Source organism: Macrobrachium rosenbergii, chromosome 2 (assembly GCF_040412425.1).
Source record: "Macrobrachium rosenbergii isolate ZJJX-2024 chromosome 2, ASM4041242v1, whole genome shotgun sequence".
Classification (NCBI taxonomy): Eukaryota; Metazoa; Arthropoda; class Malacostraca; order Decapoda; family Palaemonidae; genus Macrobrachium; species Macrobrachium rosenbergii.
The window spans coordinates 66,726,506-66,748,306 of NC_089742.1; positions in this window are offsets into that span (position 1 = coordinate 66,726,506).

Consider the following 21,801-nt stretch of genomic DNA (forward strand, 5'->3'; position numbering starts at 1 on the left):
TTTCGTTGTTTACCAGTTCATCTAAAATGGAAGTTTCTGGTCTAAGCTGTGTTCTATGGTGAAGTTTAGTACGGATTTTTCTGTGAAGCTAAGATATTCAGACTAAAGACATCTTCACAGAAAATCCGTACTAAACTTCACCATAGAACACAGTCAGAAACTTTTTTTAGATGTACTGTTAAACAACGAAACTAACAAATAAAACACACAGGTATCACAATGTATCTTGTATGGCTGCCTTCTGAAAGAAGTTTACCCTCCATGACGGTCCAGAAACCAGGGTGTCACTGCAGAACAAGGACACACCCTAATGCCACAGCCAAAGAAATCAATAATTTTCAAGCCATAAGAAACAGAAATAGAATGTAAAACCAATGGCATAACATCATATACTATGTAATAACACATGTAAATATTATGTTAACTATTCACCACCCTAATGTACTGTAAATCAAACATTGTAAATGAAAACGTTAGCATCTCCCATAATCCGCTTACTGCCGATGGCTTGGTATAAACAGAAAGGGAGAATCTCAATGTATTTTACGGGCTGCTCCAGGAGCAAGAGCCCGTGCCAGCACAAAGGCTGGCTTAATCTTAAACAACAAACTCAATGTATTAGTTCTGCTTGAAAAAGCCAGAAATACAGGCGAAACGGTCTGTACCAATTTTAAATAAATGGAAAACACACCACGACTCTGTCTACTTATCCAGAAATTTGAAGAAGTATTTAAAACAGAAGTCAGGAAATATGAAAATGTCTGCATCAAAGAAATCAGTGCCACAAAGGCGATCGCCTACAACAAAAATTGTGAGAGGAGAAACTCTTATATATATATATATATATATATATAAAAAAAAATTATATAGATGTATATACTATATATATATACATATGTATGTGTGCCTTGACTTCTTGATTTTGTACTATGTTGGAACACGTTTTCATTTCCGAAATAGGAGGTGAATACAGAAATTTTCTTTGTACCTCAGTGGATTTCTTCTAGATCGTGTGCATTGAAATTTCACCTTAGAAACGAGTGTCTTAATTTATTCTTTTTTTGGGATGTGGATTTTAGGTCTCTCATTAGCAAGAGAATCCAAAATTTTGGGGAAATTGAGTCCATTTGTGTGTGTGTGTGTTTATACATACACACACTCATATATATATACGAGTATATATATATATATATTTATATATATATATATATATATTTTATATATATATATATATTATATATATATAAACGTACTTAGGTTCTATTCAGAGGAGGAGAAAATTAATATATATATTTACCACATTTTCAAGGTACATCTTTTTGTGTGTAGGCGTCTCGTGGGAAAGTTCAAATATCGAAGACATTGAATTAAGGATACTTTGGAAATAGCTTCAAGAGAGGTATAATGGAGTAAGTTCTTCAGCGCCAGCCAATATTCGAACTTTGGCCTGGCTGAGACGATACAATGGACACTGCCATGCTAACCCGCAGCTATTTGTAAGCTGTATAGACTCTGCTGTGCATATTCCTGTCGAAATCAGTTTCTGTACCTAGAATCTCCACCATGAGAGCAGATTTGTAAGTTTGTAGTACTAGGCTCATTATGAATTTTTGTCACTTATACACACGTGACATTTTATACATTCGCCGATATTATGCCACAGATAAAATTTAATATCGAATTCGCAATACCCTGGTAATACCCTACACCCCAAGGGAATTATAATTCAAGCGTGCTTCTTTGTCCACCAGTTTTCAAGGTAAAAATCCTAAATTTGACACAAATATATACAGCAGAGTCGATATAGGATGCAGTTAGGTACTTGCGATGTTCTTTTAGATTTGACATACCATTTGCAAGAGAACCTTGATAAGGTTTGTGAGTGCAGAGTGATTCAAATAGATTTTAGTGCTGCTTTCGGTTTAGTAAACCACAAAGTACTTATTTATAAACTTCAGAATCTTAGAGTGGGTGGATATGTTGTAGGTTTACTTCAAGATTTCCTTACAGATAGGCAGCAGCGAGTTGCTGTTCAGGGGATCTTAGCGAACCAAGGCCTATTGTGTCTGGAGTTCCACAGGGTAGTGTTCTTGGTCCACCGTTATTTTTAGTGTATACAAGTGATATGGTTGTTGGCCATGAAAACAAGATTGTTCAGTATGCCGATGATGCAACACTTGTGTGTGTAGTAAAGTCTCCACTAATTAGAAATGAAGCTACCCTTAGTCTCAATCGGGACATTGGGCGGATTAGTGAATAGTGTAGTCGATGTAGTATTAGGCTGAAACACAGTAAACGAAAACAATATTGATTAGTAGATCTCGCACAGATATTCCACCCCATCCTCCCCTTCAGGTGGATGGGATTTTGCTGAATGAGTCTGAAGCTTTAATTATTCGTGGTGTAACTTTTGAGAAAAATCTAATGAAAGTGTCAAAGCAAATGACAATGAAAGTTGGTATTGTATGTAAGGCCCTATATATATATATATATATATATATATATATATATATATATATATATATATATATACATATATATATACATACATATATATATATATATATATATATATATATATATATATATATACATATATATATACATATATAAAACAGTGATAAAATCCATGCAACCTGTTTTAGGTCATCCGTCCTTTCTTCACTAGAATACTGTTCTCCAGTGTGGATGCCTGCTTCTGCCAGAGATTTATCTTTTTCAGATAGAGTGGTTCGTGGTGGAAGGTTTCTGTTTCCTAATGTTAGCAGTTATGACTTGGACCATCGACGGATGGTCTCTTGTCTGTCAATTTTTCATGAGTTGTATTTTAACAGAGATCTTTCACATTCACAGTTGATCCCTGATCCCTTTTTCCTGCCGAGAGCAACCAGATTTGCTGAACAGAAGCACCAGTATGAAGTAAATATGCCTCGCTGTGGAACTTCTCAGTTCCAGAGGTCCTTTATTCCTCACATTGTTGGACTGGAACAGTCTCCCTGAGGGTCGTGCAATTGGAACTTCAAAATTTCAAGCCAAGACGCAATGCATTGCTACCCTAATTGAATTCTCCTTGCATTTTTATAATTTACTTACATTTTTACCCATTTATTTAGTAATTTGTTAACTGATTTTTTCTTTTTTAATAAGTGATCTCTTCCTGCATCTCTCTTTACCTTTTGCTATGTCTTTCTAGTGAACACCATGTTAGTTGGTAGCTTCAATTTCAAGTCAATGGCCCCTGTGGGCTTGTTACATATAAATAGAATTCATATTCTGGATAATAGCAATAATATTTCTCTTGATAACTATGTGGTCAAAGTCATTGTCTATAGTTGTTTCTGGTGGGCACAGAAGCACTTATCAATTATATTTCTTTTGAGGTATAAGTTATTCCTGAGATATAGTGAATTCGACATTGAACGATATTTATGGCTTGATATTTGTGAGTGTGTAAAAACCCAAGCGTGTATAAGTTACATATATATATATATATATATATATATATATATATATATATATATATATATATATATATATATATATATATATATATATATATATATATATATAATCAATATATATATATATATAATATATATATATACATACAGTATATACAGTATATATAATCAACATATATATATATATATATATATATATATATATATATATATATATATATATATATATATATATATATATATATATATATAAACAAGCGCAAGTCTGGCCTAGTACTTGAGGCATATTTCATCAATTACTTACATTTACCAAGTCCTGCAAGAGTAACCAGTGCACTTAGCCAGACAAAAGTCATATTTGGTACTGCAAAGAAGTCAGCCCAAGGAGATTCTATAAGAATCACTGATTTTCCAGTTCCTTCAGTCGCTGTTTGAATTACCACGATGGCGGCAATCGGGACCAACACCGACCATACCTTCCAGTCCAATGTAAACATAGCTATTGAATAGCTGTTGATGAGATTGTTAGCCTGCTGTGTCTGTTGGAGGCAAGAAAAGCATAGCATTAATGATATTTCCCATACTATAATGGATAGCTGACGAATATTCCTAATGCTTTCATGCTTCAAGGCAGAGGGTTGAAACCTCCTGAGAATTCTAGTAAACACTGAATTAAAATTGCACACCACTTAATTTCAAATTTCTTGCTTGACCTTTCAGAGGTAGAATAATCTATTTTATAGCTGTAATAAGTTCAATTAAACATTACAAAACTAGAAAATGAATCAGAATACATGGCTTAAATATATCAGAAAGTAGAAAATGGTTACGTGGAAGCAGCTGACTTGTACCATGTGAAAAGTAACAAGAACCTTACTTTGCTAATAATAGTACTAGAACAATTATGGGTAGTGAAGGGCAAGACAAAAACAAGCATACCAGAAACCCGTAGGTTTTAGCAGTACCATAGCATTCATATAGAAGGGGTAAATGACAGGGACTGAAGAGAACTTAATTTTCATTCTAGTTTTAAAAATCAAAATGGCACAACCATTATCCATAATAATTAAATCAAAATTTAATTTTTGTCACTGAAATTAAACTCGAAATAAAAAAGAAAGTATTTAAAATTTAGCAAAAGTCAACATACAAATCAAACATGACTTCCCGTCAGTTACGAAAAGGCATCAGCATGAGAATGAGACACCGTCTTTTCCTAGAAGCCAAATTTTTAAAAAGTAGGTGACCCAAACCTTAGAAATAGTTTTTAAAACAAAATTACTGCCAGAAATGAATTGCGAGACACTTTAATTAATCATCTTGTGCAACCAATGAAATCACACGCTTTGGAATGTTGCCTTATCTATGCTATTGTTCAACACATCGAAGTTAGTACACCAAGCAAGAAGCTATGTCCTTAGCAAGAACTGACGTTCCTACCCCTCCTCAAAGGTAAAGGTTGAAGGGGAAGCAGTTTTTATTTTTTCAATACAAACAATGTTCACAGAGTTAGTAATTTAGAAGAATTAAGATGTGTAATTATCTTGCTGAAGACTAACAAACAGCCTATTCACATACAAATGTTAAATGCTTACGAGGTCGTTTTTTTCTGCCCCACACTCTACTTGGTAAATAAAATAAAACATAGTTTGGAAACTGTTGGAGGAAGAAATTTACTCTTAGTATGTTCTTTACTGCTGGTTCTAATGTGTTCATTTTTTGTGTAATTTAACCTTGGATAGGAACATTGTTTTTGTTATAGACAGGCGACAGATTTTGCAAATCGGATAATAATGGAACAAAATTTTGGCTGAAAATTCGCAAGACAATTTCCGAAAACGATTTACCTATATTTTTTTAAATCGTCAAATTAGTTGACTTCTCAGTTATGTCTGTCGTTAATTTTTTCTAATCATAATTCTTAAAGAAGCCACATTATTGAGAATTGTAGTTGCCTAAGTGCAATAATGTCGATTGGAATTGCACAGACTAAGAAAACTGTGTGTGACGGCAATGCGTCTCATAGCGATGATTTGATGTTCATCCAATACAAATACTCAGGAGGGGTTGGAGGCACTTAGGGGACAAAGCCCCAGCGTAGTCGTGACGTTGCAAGATGCGTTGGACCTGAATCGATATCCTAGTATGCAGTGTTACGAAAACACTGCTGTGACGGATGCACGTGACTCGACTACTTCCAGAGAGTCCTGAAGTATTTGATTAGCTTGTTTCAAGATTCTAAAATAATTAACATTTATCAGTAAAATAGTATTTCCATATTTTCTCCTGATTAAATCGGTAATTTAACGCGCGAGTCAGAACTCAGTTTTTACCATTTCCCTAAAAATAAATAATACTTTGTGGAATATAAAAAAAATGTAAAAGAAAAGAAAGCCCGGATATACCCTACGTCTTAGTAGTATGTGCTTTGCACGGAAGATATTCCGTCTATCGTTGTAAAAATATCGATTTTTATGCGCATTTCCAAATACCAAACAGTTTTCCCTTTTTTTGGCAAATGAAAGCCCAGTGCACCACCGCACTCACGGTATATGTGTGTTTATGTATATGTATATATATATATATATATATATATATATATATATATATATATATATATATATATATATATATATATATATATACATATATATACATATATATATATATATATATATATATATATATATATATATATATATATATATGTATATATATATTTATATATATGTGTGTGTGTGTGTTGTGTGTGTGTTGTGTGTGTGTGTGTACCATAGTATTCATAGAAGGGGTAAATGAATGGGACTGAAGAGAACTTAATTTTCATTCTAGTTTTGAGAATCAAAATGGCACAACCATTATCCATAATAATTAAACTAAAATTTAATTTTTGCCACAGAAATTAAACTCGAAATATAAAAGTGTTTAAAACTTGAGAAAAGTCAACATACAAACCAAACATGACTCTCCGTCAGTTACGAAAAGACATCAGCATGAGACACCGTCTTTTCCTAGAAGCCAAATTTTTAAAAAGTAGGTGACCCAAACCTTAGAAATGGTTTTTAAAACAAAATTACTGCCAGAAATGAATTGCGAGACAATTAATTAACCATCTTGTGCAACCAATGAAATAACACGCTTTGGAGTGTTACCTTATCTATGCTATTGTTCAACACAACGAAGTGTGTATATGTATGTGTATAATACAAATATGTGTATATATATATATATATATATATATATATATATATATATATATATATATATATATATATATATATATTATATATTTTTGTCATATACACCCGGGACAGGTTTTTATTCACAAATATTAAGCCACAAATTTCGTTTGGTATCCAGTTCACTATGTCAATCGGATTCGAACTGCCGCTTGGTTTCGGAAACACTGAAAATACAGTGACCATGATGGTTCAGTGTCATAGTCACTTTATATTCGTTGTTTCTCATCCAGTTGGCAGTTCGAATCCCACTGGTGACGAAGCACATATCACTTATAATTCCCAACTCGAGTGTAAGATATTCCCGAGGTATAGTGACTTAGATATCAAATGAAATTTGCAATATGCGTGTTCGTTTCTTGACATCGCGTAGCCCTGCCAATGGAGGTCCAGAGTTCTTACATGATAATAAATAAGACTGCTTTTGTCAGTTGTACCGTCCTCTCTCTCTCTCTCTCTCTCTCTCTCTCTCTCTCTCTCTCTCTCTCTCTCTCTCTCTCTCTCTCTCAGGAGATATCTTTACCCATTTGTCACGCTGTCATGCAAGCGAATCTTACTCTGTAATTAATCTGTCACTGGGACTCCTGTAAAAGAATATTTTGCACATTCAGTAGTGTAGTTACTCTACTGGAGTTCTGTAATTTAACCCGTGGGAAAATTCTTAATGAAAACCTTAAGATAAATTCCTGCCCATCTTTTTTATTGCCATTCAGTTCAGCTTTGCACGATATGCTAGTTTGAAGGTCAGTGTTCCGGTATAATTCACTTTTCAGACTTTAACACGCTCTAACGGAAAGTCGATACATTTAAGCTGGTAAACATTTAGGATAACCGCTAATTATTCTGTCACAACATTACCCGACTAAAGTTTTTAATTTTTGGTTTATCCAGCTAAATAAAAACCTCAGTATAGGAAATAATAAAACTCTCTCTCTTTCTCTCTTGTTGTGATGTACATGATTAGTCCTGAACTGTTATTTCCAAGCTCCGACATCTATTAATGTTTCTTTATCTTACGACCAGTACTACTCTCTGTAATTACAATACGCGGTGCCAACTGTGGGACCTGTGTTTTTATCTGAGTTTTAATAATGGATCGCTAGTCTTTGGACCATTGTGTCGCTCTGAGGTCAGAAGGTACATTGTGAATCTTAGGATCAACGTTTCTTTATGTGATTATGGAATATAATTCTAATCTTACGCCTAGTGTTTTCCCTCAGATTAGAAAGAACATTACCAATCGTAGGAGCAGCCTCCTCTTAGATTAGAAAATAGTGTCAATCATCAGAACGGTGTTTCTTAGTGAGATAAGGAAGTACACTGCCATTCTGAAGACCAATGCTTCCCAGTATTCTCTCTGAGATTAAAACTTATTTTTCTAATTTTAATACTAGTGTTTCTCTCTGAATTTAGAACGTACAGTGCCAGTCTTAGTAGTGGTGTTTCTCAATCAATTTGAAAAGGAAGTTGCCAATTTTAGGACCTGTGTTTTCCTCAGAGTTTGAAAGTACATCGCCAGTCTTAGGGTCACAGAATCACTTTCACTTTGAAGGGTACATTGTGAATGTTAAGAGCAGTGTTTCTGTATGGGATTAGGAGCTATAGCACTAACCTTACGACAACTTTTTTTTTTTTAAATTAGGGAGTGCATTACCAGTCTCGCGACCAGTTTCCTCGCTGGTTAGAAATTACAGATTTAAAATTACAGTGCCAGTTTCAGGACTGCTGTTTTTCTCACACTAGAAACTACAGTGCTAATCATACGACTGGTATTTACTTGGAAATTTCGTATTGTCAATCTTGAAACCAGTGTTTCTTGGTGTTAAAATCTGAGATGAGTGTTACTTCCTCAGATTAGGAAGCAAAGTGCCAGTCATATGAGACAGAGTTTCATTCTTTGATTAAGAATTATAGGACTAATTTCAAGGTCTGCGCTATTATATGAGATCAGAGAATGCTTTGCCAGTCTTAGCGCCAGTATTTCCGTCTTAAATTAGAAAGTACAGTACTGTCACTGTACCTTCTAATCGTCGATTAGAAGGTACATTAACAATCTTAGAATCGCATATTAGAAGGTATATTAACAATCATGGGACCATTTTCCCATCTCAGATCAAATATTATAGTGTTTCTCTCTGATACTAGAGAGTAGTGCCAATTTTAGGACCAGAGTTTCTCTCAAAGGTCAGGAATTACTGTACCTATCGTAGAACCATGGATTCCTGCGCAGATTAGGAAACACTTTGTCAGTCTTATGATTCGTGTTTGTCTCTGATATTGGAAAGTATAGTGCCATTCTCAAGATCAGTGCTTCTCAGTGTTTCCTTGCTGTGATTAGAGAGTACTGTGCCAGTCTTACGGTCAGTACTTCTCTCTGATATTAGAAAGTCCAGTGCCAAACACTACACTAGTGTTTCTCCGTGAGATTTTAAAGAAGAGTGCCACATTTATGTAAAGTGTTTCTCGTCTCATAATTCTAAACCAAGAAGGCCAGGATCTCCAAGTCCTCTGATTTAAAAAACATATCCAAATCCCCTCCATCTCTCCTTCTTCATTATTTCTTCTACATTGGAGCTTCTTTTATTTCCATTTTGGTATCATTTCTCACTCTGTCCTGCCGTCCGATTTCCAAGACCTTTCTTAAAGTTTTATTCTGAAATCAACCAAGTCATTTAGATTTAGTTTCATCATCACATCATGATTTGTTCTTATAGCAATTCAAGTCACACTATACTAGACTAATGTATAGTTTACTTATGTATGTACTTTCAGTCTATTGGATTTACCAATCACATTCAGTCTGTTCATTAATTGATTTGCCATTTTTTAGTCTTTCAGTATTTCCAACTCAAGAGAACTTTTATTGGATATCATTGGTCCTCAATACATGAAAGACAACCTCATAAATCCTTTCTTCATATAGTTTTATTTCATTCCTTTGTGCATACGCCGTCCTCGTTACTTCTGTTTGTCTTAGAAATATCTTGAGTCCAATCTCTCTAGATACATAATGTTTTATATTAAGCATATTTTGCAAATCTTGTGGTATCTAGCTCATTAAAACAGTATCATTTGCGTATTGTAAATCTGTCAAGCCTCTGTCGTTGCCTCAGAGTCACCCTTTCGTGCATCGCTAGCACTTTTGATCATTATAATATCTTTGAGATGGGCAAACAGCAAAGGTGACAAAACATTTGCCTGTATCACCCAATTTTTTCCTGGGAACTCCCTTGACAAGACCCCACGGACATTGACTTTGCATATACTTTGATTTTTGTATGATACTAGTAAGGTTTACATATTTAACGGGGAGACAATGGTGATGCAAGACTATCTTTTTGGTTCGACTGAAACTGTCCAATTCCTACGCATAACAAAACCCACTAGAAGGGGATTTCTGAATTTTATACGCTGTGCATGTGTCTTAACACATATATTTGTTCTGTGCAACTCCTGCCGTTCTAAAGCCACCTTGTTCGTCTTTAAGTTTTATATCAGTTTCCGTCTCTAGTCTATTGAGAGTAATTATAATTAATATTTTCATTACAACGAACGTTGCCGCAATGCCTGTATAATTACCGCTTACAGTCAGATCTACGCCATCGAAGCTGTCACTCCCAGTTCCCCATCATCAGGCTTTGTTTCTTCATGCCATATTCTGCCAAGAAATCTAGTAAGTGTTCGGGGTGTCATTTTATTTTCAGCTAAATTCACCTCTACTTGCAGTGATTCCATCGTATATGGAGCACAATAAATTGTAAACTATGAATATCAGATTCATTAACGGAAAGCATAATATTATATAAAATCTGCAGGATTCTGTAACGTGTAGGAGAATCATAAATTCAACATAAAACTTTTAAAATTACGACTTCATATCAAACTCCAGGCTTAGTTGCGAAATAAGAGGGAGCTCCCTCCACCTCTTTCAAATGGCCTGTCTTTGCCCTCAGGGGTAGATCCTAAATTGCCCCCACCCCTACCCCACCCCATTGTAACTTCTTTTTCCTTTTGTCCTTTTTCATTCCCTGTTTTCTCTCCCCCCTCCCCCTTTCGAATCTTTCTTTCGTGTGACATTCGATTCTGTGGGAGCTGGCTTGACAACTGTATGTTCGGTCATTCGCAATTATAATAACGATAACCTACCGTTTTCCAAGTCGCGTATAACCTGTAAAAGATTAAATCACAATATAACATAAACTTCACAAGAACAAACGGATGATTAACAGTACCTGACGAGCACGCGGACGCCGCAAGTGTTCGTCGAAGCAGCGGAGAGAACAGTGATTTTCTGCCCGTGCGGACTTTGGTGTGTACGACATTTGCCGCACTGTCAATAAATCAAGCTTTGTTGAGAAGCGGTGTGAATAACAGAATGAATTACATGCTACTGCTGACGTGTAGTACCTGTGACGATGCAAAAAGTCAAAGTCGTATTCATTCATTTGATCTTTCTTGTCGTGTGTTGGTGCGTTCTCTTCTTGTGCTATTCTCTTAAAAGCAAGAACTTTTCTTGTGCTATTTCTCTTAAAAGCAAGAACTTTTCTTGTGCTATTTCTCTTAAAAGCAAGAACTTTTCTTGTGCTATTTCTCTTAAAAGCAAGAACTTTTCTTGTGCTATTTCTCTTAAGCAAGAACTTCTCTTGTGCTGTTTCTTAAAAGCAAGAAAGTTTCTTGTGCTATTTCTCTTAAAAGCAAGAACTTTTCTGTGCCATTTTTCTCTTAAAAGCAAGAACTTTTCTTGAGTTATTTCTCTTAAAAGCAAGAACTTTTCTTGAGCTATTTCTCTTAAAAGCAAAACTTTTTCTTGTGCTATTTCTCTTAAAAGCAAGAACTTTTCTTGTGCTTCTATTTCTCTTAAAGCAAGAACTTTTCTTGTGCTATTTCTCTTTATTTCTCTTAAAAAGCAAGAACTTTTCTTGTGCTATTTCTCTTAAAGCAAGAAGAATTTCTCTTAAAAGCAAGAACTTTTCTTTTTCTTAAAGCAGAACTTCTCTTGTGCTGTTTCACTTAAAAGCAAGAACTTTTCTTGTGCTATTTCTCTTTAAGAACTTTTCTTGTGCCATTTTCTTAAAAGAACTTTTCTTGAGTTATTTCTCTTAAAAGCAAGAACTTTTCTTGAGTTATTTCTCTTAAAAGCAAGAACTTTTCTTGTGCTATTTCTCTTAAAAGCAAGAACTTTTCTTGTGCTATTTCTCTTAAAAGCAAGAACTTCTCTTGTGCTGTTTCACTTAAAAGCAAGAACTCTTCTTGTGCTATTTCTCTTAAAAGCAAGAACTTCTCTTGTGCTGTTTCACTTAAAAGCAAGAACTCTTCTTGTGCTATTTCTCTTAAAAGCAAGAACATTATGCAAAAGATAGTTTCATACGCTTGACAACAGGCGAAACATTTATGGGGAAATAATGTTAGATTCCGTATGGGTAACAAACATTAGTCTAACAGCGACCTTAAATAAAGACAAAGCACGTTTGTAAGGTTACGTACAATAATTAATGTATGGTTACCGTGACAGCCGTAAATCATGGAAAAAACATGCTTACTAGAATTCAGTTAATATTTGTTAAGCATTATTTGCGGAAAAACAAACTCACACACACACACACACACACATATATATATATATATATATATATATATATATATATATATATATATATATATACTGTGTATATATATATATATACTGTGTGTATATATATATATATATATATATATATATATATATATATATATATATATATATATATATATATATATATATATATATATATATATATACTAGGGTCCAGAGTTGTCGCCGGGACCTCAGGCCATCCTCCTTCAAAACAAAAATCTACATGACGCACCGAGACTCTCAGGAAACACAGATCCAGCGCTCCTGATTCAAGCAATCTTTTATGCATTTTTCAGAAGATACTTTGACTTTGTCAGAACTGTAATCATTCATGTATAAGATATTGCAAGCTTTCTAACCATATGTATTTGAAACCTCTTCTAATTTCTATATAGAATTGTTAACCATTCTTCAGGTGTGAGAAAACACATCTGACTGTATATATAGACGTCCCTCCATTTTCTTCTAATTTCAAATTCTACTTTTCCACTCGCAAGAGTTCTTGACCTATCAGAGATTTTGTATCAGTAAATTAGAATACACCTTGACTCAGCCTCTTACTTGCCGCCTCATTATACTGGTGACCCCGAAGATGACCGACGCTGCCACCACCAGCAACCCCGCAGTGACAACGCTGCAGCAGCAAACATCCGCCTACCACCTTCACAACCCAACCCAGAGGCCTGGTTCTTCAGAGAAGAGACCATCTTCAGGTCGAACAAGATCTTCTCTTCATCCCACAAAGCCGACACCATCCTCGAGTTCCTGCCAGACAACGTCTTTGAGCAGATCGCAGAATGGCTCGCCAACCAAAAGACAACCAGCACCTACATAGTGCTGAAGGCCCAACTAAGGTCATCCTTCAACATGCTGCCCACCCTCAGAGCTAGGAAATTTCTAGGCAATGTAGAGGCAGCAATAGGAGACCAACAGCTGTCGCACATCTACAACTAACTACGGCGGCTAATTACAATCCCCGCCACAGACTGCCACCCAGGAACCATGCTGGACCTTGTGAGAGGTCCTACTTACAAAATTACCCCACCAAATAGTCACAGCCATCCCCAATGCATCAACCATAGCCACCCCACAGCCACAGCAACAGACTTACACAGAGATGGACAGCGATCCAGAGGGCCCCGCCACCCTTATACACTACTACCAAAGCTCCAGGTGGAAAAACATACCAAAATACAAGCCCAAAACAGAAGGACATCTCAAGGACATTTGTTTCTACCACTGGAGTTCAGGAGCGAAGCCCAAAAATGTGAAAATGATTGCCGCATGTCAAAAAACACGCAAAAGAGTCGCAGCAGCAACCCAGCAAAATAAATGTCACCAGTGGGCAAACCGGTTGTCTCTTAAGAGACACTGCACCACTTTCGTTGTCTTTCTTACAAGTACAGGCAAAAAAAATTGACCTGTTTTTCTCATCGCAGACAAAACATCAAATCTGGGTTCTGGTCGACACCGGCACATTCAAATCATTCTTGCCAACCGGCCTGCACAAATGCCTCTGTCCAACCCCCAGCACCTTACAGGCATCCACCCAGCAGAGCCCACTGAAAATATACAGGAAAAGGACCATGAAAGTGTCGTTTTGGTGGAAGAAGTACAACCGGACATTTGTCACAGCAGATGTAACAATTGCACGTTTAGGAACAGACTTTCTAAAAAGCCCCGACATGCTGGTAGACGTAGCAAAACAGCAGCTGATCACAACCACCCCGTAGCCTCCTCACACCAACTCCAGCACCGGAGGTAAGTGACCTCCTACAGGAATTCCGGAGATATTTAACAACGAACTGCAGCACAACCTGACCAAACCCGCAAAGCACATAGTCACCAAGGTCACCCATGCATGCCTGTTTTAAGTTTGGCCCAATTAAAACTTTCTTACGCCAAATAAGCCTTCGGGACATGGAACAGGCAGGAATATGCCAAAAAGCCTCCAACCCCTAGGCATCTCCCAGACACATGGTACCAAAACTTGATTACACATGGCGACCCTGCAGCTACTACCAGAGACTCAACATCAAGACAGTACCCGACAGGTGCCCAAAGCTGAACATCGCTGACATAACCAACCAGATGGAGGTACCAACATATTTACGAAGATCGACCTGTTGAAGGGATACTTAAGTTCCGGTCTCTAAGGAGGATATAGAAAAAACGGCCATTATCGGTCCCTTCGGCACATACACCTTCAACTACAGCTGCTTTGGCCTTGAACTCTGGTGCGACCTTCCAACATCTGATGGATGAAATCTGGGCAACCTACCCTTCTGCATCATCTACGTCGACGATATACTGATATTCAGCCCCAACATCAAACAACACATGAGAGATATCAGGGGGTCCTGCAAATACTTAAAAGAAAATGGACTTATAGTCTGAAAAGGCAAATGCAATTGGGCAAAACCAGCAGTGGAATTCTGGGCCACCAAATAAGCCCCCGACGTTATCAAGCCCTCCCGAAGAAGGTCAAGCAGTCACCGACTTCCCAAAACAAACACAATCAAAGTAGTCCAAGAATTCAAGGAATGATTAACTATTACCATTGTTTCATACCTAACCTTGCTGAAATAATACCCCCAATATACGAATGTTTAAAGGAAAACCTAAAAGATTATGTTGGTATGGAAAACAAGATAAAGCCTTCACACTAACTAAAAAAGGCAGTTACCTCTGCTGCCACACTAAATCTTTTGTTTACCCCATAGGTCCCTCACTCTAATGACGGACACGAGTAGCACAGCACAGCGATGGGCACGGTACTCAAACAAGACACAGCAGACCATGGTCATCGCCCATTGGCATCCTTCAGCAACTTCAGCAGGAGAACCCAACCCTTACTTGGAGCAACCTATCCAGACAACCATCGCCTACAAGATGAGTACCAGACGCCCTCGCCCATACCTACCATTAGGGCTGAGAAAGAAAGCCTTCAACCTCACTCACAACCTGTCCCTTCCATCAGTCAGATCCACCGCTTGAACCTTGTCGGAGGCACATCTGGTGGAGAATGGCGAACATCAAAAAGTGGGCATGAGAATGGCTACCATGCTGCGTTAAAAGTAACAAGGCACACACAGAGACTGGGATAGGAAAATTCCAGACAACACAGCAACGACTGGCCCACATCCACGCCGACATTGTGGGACCCCTGACCTCCTCCGAGGGATACAGGTATCTCTTCACGAACATTAACAGGAACACCAGGTGGCCAAAAGCAATACCAGCAAGGCAGCAGACAGCAGAGATTTGTGCGAAAGCACTAATAGACTGGGTCAGCAGGCACAGAGTACTGCAGTACATAACAAGCGACCAGGAGCTAACTTCACCTCCACCTTATGGAGCTCCCTCACCACCAGCCTCAGGACAAAACTCATTCACACAACAGCATACAGCAAGTGAACAGCATGGTGGAGCAGCTGCACCGCTCCCTCAACTCAGCACTCACCGCCAGATGTCAAGGTGGAAGTTGGAGACAAGAATTACCATGGGTCTTGCTGAGATTAAGAACAGCCGCATGCAGCATTCAACACATCACCGGCAGAAGCACTCTACGGCCAAGTGTTGACAATACCGGCAGATGTTTTTCAAGACATGACAGAGCCCATGACTCTTCCAGACGTTCATAGAGCATTGGAAAACATCATACCGGTGAAGACAACATATGATGTAGCAAGAAAAAAATATGTCCCCGAACACCTTAAAACAGCAAAGTATGCTTTCATAAGAATAGACACATGCAAGCCCCCCCCCCTCCCCAGCCTACTCGGGACCACACCGCATACTCCAATGCACAGAGAAAGCATATCAGTTGACGGTGGAACGGAAAGTCACCTGGGTCTCCACCAACAGATTAAAACTAGCCTATATCCTGGACTGCGACCCACTCCCCTAGGCTTGCTTTCGGGCGGGTGGGGGGAGTACTGTGAAGTCCAGACCTGTTGCCAGGACTCGGGCCATTCTCGCTTCAAAACAAAAAACTACATGACCCACCAAGCCTCTCAGGAAACACAGCTTCAGAGCTCCTGACTCAAGCGATCTTCTATGCATTTTTCAGAAGATACTTTATGTCATTGCCAGAACTGTAATTACTAATGTATGTAAGGCATTGCAAGCTTCCTAACCATATGTATTTGAAACCTCTTCCTAATTTGTATATAGAATTGTTAACCATTCTTCAGGTGTGAGAAAGCACATCTGACTGTATATAGACATCCCTCCTTTTTCTTCTAATGTCAAATTCTACTTTTCGCTCATAAGAGTTCTTGACCAGTCAGAGATTTTGTATCAATAAATTAGAATACACCTTGACTCAGCCTCTTACTCGCCGCCTCGTTATATACTCACAACATTGAGCTACAAATGTCGTTTAATGTCAGTTTGCTCAACCTCGGAAATAATACCAAGTAGAATTACAGTAATATTGATAAGTTCACCGACAGCAACTACCTCCAACTTCAGTGACGAGTACTCTTACAATTTAGATGTCACGGTGATGTGATAAAATTCATATTTTAAACATACATACATATATTTATATATAAACATACATATATATATATATATATATATATATATATATATATATATATATATATATATATATATATATATATATATATATATATATATATATATAATATTGTAAAAGTAGCGCCAAAATAAGCTAGGAAACTGTTCTCCTTTCCTGCTTTGGGTTGGTTTGAACCTTTGAAGGTCGGGGTATAGGGGCTCAGAGAATATAATAGTTTGGGGACAGTAATCTGGCTTTGCACTGTTTTCTTTGGTACAGGGAAAGAAAATCGTTTTCTATGATATAGTCGTGTCGTCGACCTGGGTCAGGACATCGCCCCTACCCCTGTCCAGAAGCAATAAAAGGTCAGGGCCAGGACAGCTCTCTCTCACACGCGGTCGCTAGTTTAAGCCGAGCAGTCACGCCTTCTGCAGGAAATTGCCCCTGCCCTCCGTTTCCGCCCGCCGCCACGTGGAGCCCATCGCCGCCCTTTGTGCCCGTGTTCCATTCCACGTGGCCTTAGAAGACTGCAAGGGGATTGCAAGTCTCCAAACGCGAGCTGACATTAAACGGCGGCCTTTTTTCATCATCCCAAGGGCGCCCTTTTCCGCCCCAATCTACGACTTGAAGAAATACCTTGGAGAGGGAGGCTACCATTTGTCCACGCTCCCACACGTGGTTCTCGGCAGAAGACGTCGTCATCCCTACGCCCCTACAAATGTGGTAATGTACCCAAAACGAGTTGCTAGTCACGATTACTTAGCCCTTTTGCATTTATTAATCTCTGGGCCTATAACTTTGTGTTCCCTGATATTCCTTGGTTCAAGCCAGGCCCACGTGTTCACAGCTTCTTTCCTCTGAGTCACAAGTAACGTCTCGGGAGTCCTTGGCGCCTTCAGTGCACCCCCGAGTAATTCAACCCCAAATTCCAGCATTAGATGTGTAACGTGGGTCCAAATATCGTTTCAGAAAGACGCCTGTAGCAGAATTATCCTTGGTCCGTGTTCCTGGCATTCCCAAGCTCCCCCTTCGGGAGGACTTCTCGGCAGTAATTTACCGTGTTTTCAGTTAATTTTCCTTTTGACCTTGTGTGCTATCAAATATAACTATTTTTATATCCACGTGTTTCACGCACTTCCCCTAGTGAAGAGCCCTCCGCTCCGTGTACTTCTTTTTTTTGTTTGTGTTTTATATGTCCTGGGTATCTTACAAGGCCATTTTCGAGTAAAGTAATAATTGTGGAGTCGTAAGACCCACCTGCACCAGGAAACATATAAAAATGGCGACCTGACCAGTGATTCTCGTAATGATTGCATCCCCCTCTTCCCCTTTGTTGTTTGTGTTGCAATTTGTAAAATCAGCAATTAGCTCAGCTAAGCTGGATACGAGACAGATTATGAACCTTTGAAAAGCCAGCGCAACAGGCCAAGGAAATTCTGCGTAAGTAAACTGTGTTTATTTAGCGTGGGACGCTTTAGAAAACGTGACTAGTCCTAGGAATTTTTTTATAGGCGGCGCATGTCCGAGGAAAGCGAGAGAGAGAATCGCCGAAACTTAGCTTTGGAAGCCTTTGCACGCGGCTTGCATGCCATTCAATTAGGTTATACAGGTGATAAATCATTAAAGGAATAGTGCGCATATTCCTCCTGTAGAAACGAGTGATTTTGAAACCGAATCATTAGATATAGGCGCGAGACCTCGGCGTCAACCACGTGTTCGAAAGTCAGATTAGCATTGCTGACGCATTTTTACCCTCTCTCTCTCTCGTTTTAGAAATAGGGAGCGGCGTATATTATACGCCCAGGACGAAAAGGGTCAGCAACCGTTGTCCCAACAAGTCCCCGGGTGTTTACGCTGTTTCATTCATTTGGCGCAGACGGCCTTTGACCGTCCATTCCGTGGCCAGTTAGGAAAACATTTGTTTGTTTGATTTGCTTCGCTCTACCAAATTGGTTGCATTATTGGGGTCTGACATTATATGTTCTGTATTGTTCTGTTTTTTTGTGTGTGTTTGTTTTGTGCTGTTACTACGGCTGCGTGTGTTGCCTATCTGTTGTGAATGTGGGATGGCCCCCACCTAATTGCCCTTGAGAATAACACTTCTCCCATAAGTCAGTAAAACTAGCGCCCTCGCTGATCAGACGTCGTCTGTGCGGAAATTCTAGGCGCCTATATATTCTATTCTTGTCCCCAATAAATCCGTGTCGTCGGTCCGTTGGTGAGACCAATTCATTTTCCATTCAGTCCCCAAATGAGCCCGTTTCGTCGGTAATTCGGGAGACCTAAATATATATCCCAATCTAGCCCGTTTGTCGTTCCTTGGGAGACCAATCATTGCTAAATTCATCGTCCCCAATCAGTTTTCGTCGGTAAATCAGGAGACCAATCATTGCTAACTTATCGTCCCCAATCAGCCCGTTTTGTCGGTAAATCAGCAATCATCGTAATTCATCGTCCCCAATCAGCCCGCTTCGTCGGTAAATCGGGAGACCAATCATTGCTAACTCATCGTCCCCAATCAGCCCGCTTCGTCGGTAAATCGGGAGACCAATAATTGCTAACTTATCGTCCCCAATCAGCCCGTTTTGTCGGTAAATCAGGAGACCAATCATCGCTAATTCATCGTCCCCAATCAGCCCCCTTCGTCGGTAAATCGGGAGACCAATCATTGCTAACTCATCATCCCCAATCAGCCCGCTTCGTCGGTAAATCAGGAGACCAATAATTGCTAACTTATCGTCCCCAATCAGCCCATTTTGTCGGTAAATCAGGAGACCAATCATTGCTAATTTATCGTCCCCAATCAGCCCGTTTTGTCGGTAAATACCAATCATCGCTAATTCATCGTCCCCAATCAGCCCGCTTCGTCGGTAAACCGGAGACCAATCATTGCTACTCATCGTCCCCAATCAGCCCGCTCCGTCGGTAAATCGGAGACCAATCATTGCTAATTCATCGTCCCCAATCAGCCCGCCTCGTCGGTAAATCGGGAGACCAATCATTGCTAATTTATCGTCCCCAATCAGCCCGTTTTGTCGGTAAATCGGGAGATCAATCATTGCTAAATTCATCGTCCCCAGTCAGCCCGCTTCGTCGGTAAATCGGGAGACCAATCATCGCTAATTCATCGTCCCCAATCAGCCCGCTTCGTCGGTAAATCAGAGACCAATCATCGCTAATTCATCGCCCCCAATCAGCCCGCTTCGTCGGTACATTGGGAGACCAATCATTGCTAAATTCATCGTCCCCAATCAGCCCGCTTCGTCGGTAAATCGGAGACCAATCATTGCTAATTCATCGTCCCCAATCAGCCCGCTTCGTCGGTAAATCGGGAGACCAATCATCGCTAATTCTTCGTCCCCAATCAGCCCGCTCCGTCGGTAAATCGGGAGACCAATCATCGCTAATTCATCGTCCCCAATCAGCCCGATTCGTCGGTAAACCGGGAGACCAATCATTGCTAATTCATCGTTCCCAATCAGCCGGCTCCGTCGGTAAATCAGGAGACCAATCATACGTCCTTTGGAAAAAGGGTCCAAGATTCCCCAGCTCTGGGAAATTAAGTCTGTGTGTTACTAGCGTCCTCTCCCGCCTGCAAAATGTCGACACGGTCTCAGCAGAGCGAGGATTTCAAGTTCTTTATGTCCTCAGGAAGAGAACTCGGCCTTTCCGGGAGAGAACTAAGAGACTGGGTACAGGAGAGGATGGACGCCATACAGGCAGAAAGACAGGCTCAGGAGAGACAAGCAGCAGGAGCAGAAGCAGAGAGGCTGGCTCAGGAGAGACGGAAGGCGAGAGAGGCTGGCTGGGAGAGAGGGAAGACGCAGAGAGACAGGAACAGGAGGCAGAAAGACTGGCTCAGGAGAGACGAAGAGAAGCAGAAAGACAGAACGGGGAGGCAGAAAGACTAGCCCAGGGAAACGTGAGGCAGAGAGACTAGCCCAGGAGAAACGAGAAGAAGCCGAGAGGGAAGAAAGGGACAAGCAGCGTGCCCATGAACTCGCAATGCTGCAACAGAGTGGCCCTTCGCCTCCACCTGGCCCCCAGGGAATGAGTGCCTTCAGCCAGGCTATCGCCTGCATGCCAAAGTGAACGGAGGCCGAGCCCGAGGTGTGGCTCGACAGCGCCGAGACAGTGTTAAAGGCCTGCCCCTGAGTGCCGCCCGAACTCTCCCTGGTGTTGGGCAAGTTCCTTGGAGGAAGGCCCTGATTGCCTACAGGGCCCTCCCGCCGGAGGAGCAGGAAAATTGGGAGGTCGTACGCCAGACCATTGCCAAGGCGTGCATTGAGATAACCCCTGAACGCTGGAGGAGGCGCTGGCGCGGCTAGTGAAAGAGGCCAATCAAACCTGGGCAGACTGGGCCTACAAGTCCAAGCGTGCCCGTGCCAAATGGTTCGAGGCCGTGGGGTTACGACCCTCAACGATGCCATCGAACAAATACAGATAGAGAACTTCCTACTCTACACCCCGCCGGCCCTCGCCACGCACATCGCCGAAGGAGCCCCCACCTTAGCTGATTGCTGCCGAATAGCGGATCTATGGGACACCCATCACCCCCAGGAGAGCTCGCTGCAGCACAAAATTCGCCACCCGCCTACCTATCGGGTGCCCTCCGCCGAAGAATGGGCAATCACAGAAGCCCGTCGTGTGCGGGTTCTGTAAAAAGATCGGGCATGCCAAGGAGCAATGCCGCAGTAAACCACCGGCGTCTCTCTCCCGGACAGCCCCTAATAAGTCGCCTGCGCCCTCTGCCGGGCAGTGCGAAGAGATTTCAGCCAAACCTTTTGCACGGCGTGCAAGGTTTATGGCCACTCTTCCTCATGGGCAAAATGCCCTAGAAATAATAAAGGCAGGAACTCCGCCGTCGCCCTGGCAGTAACGAATCCCGAGTCCTTAGGCCTCCTGCCGAGGGTCCCATCTATGTGGCACCTCCTCGAGGTAAATACTCAGCACGCCAGG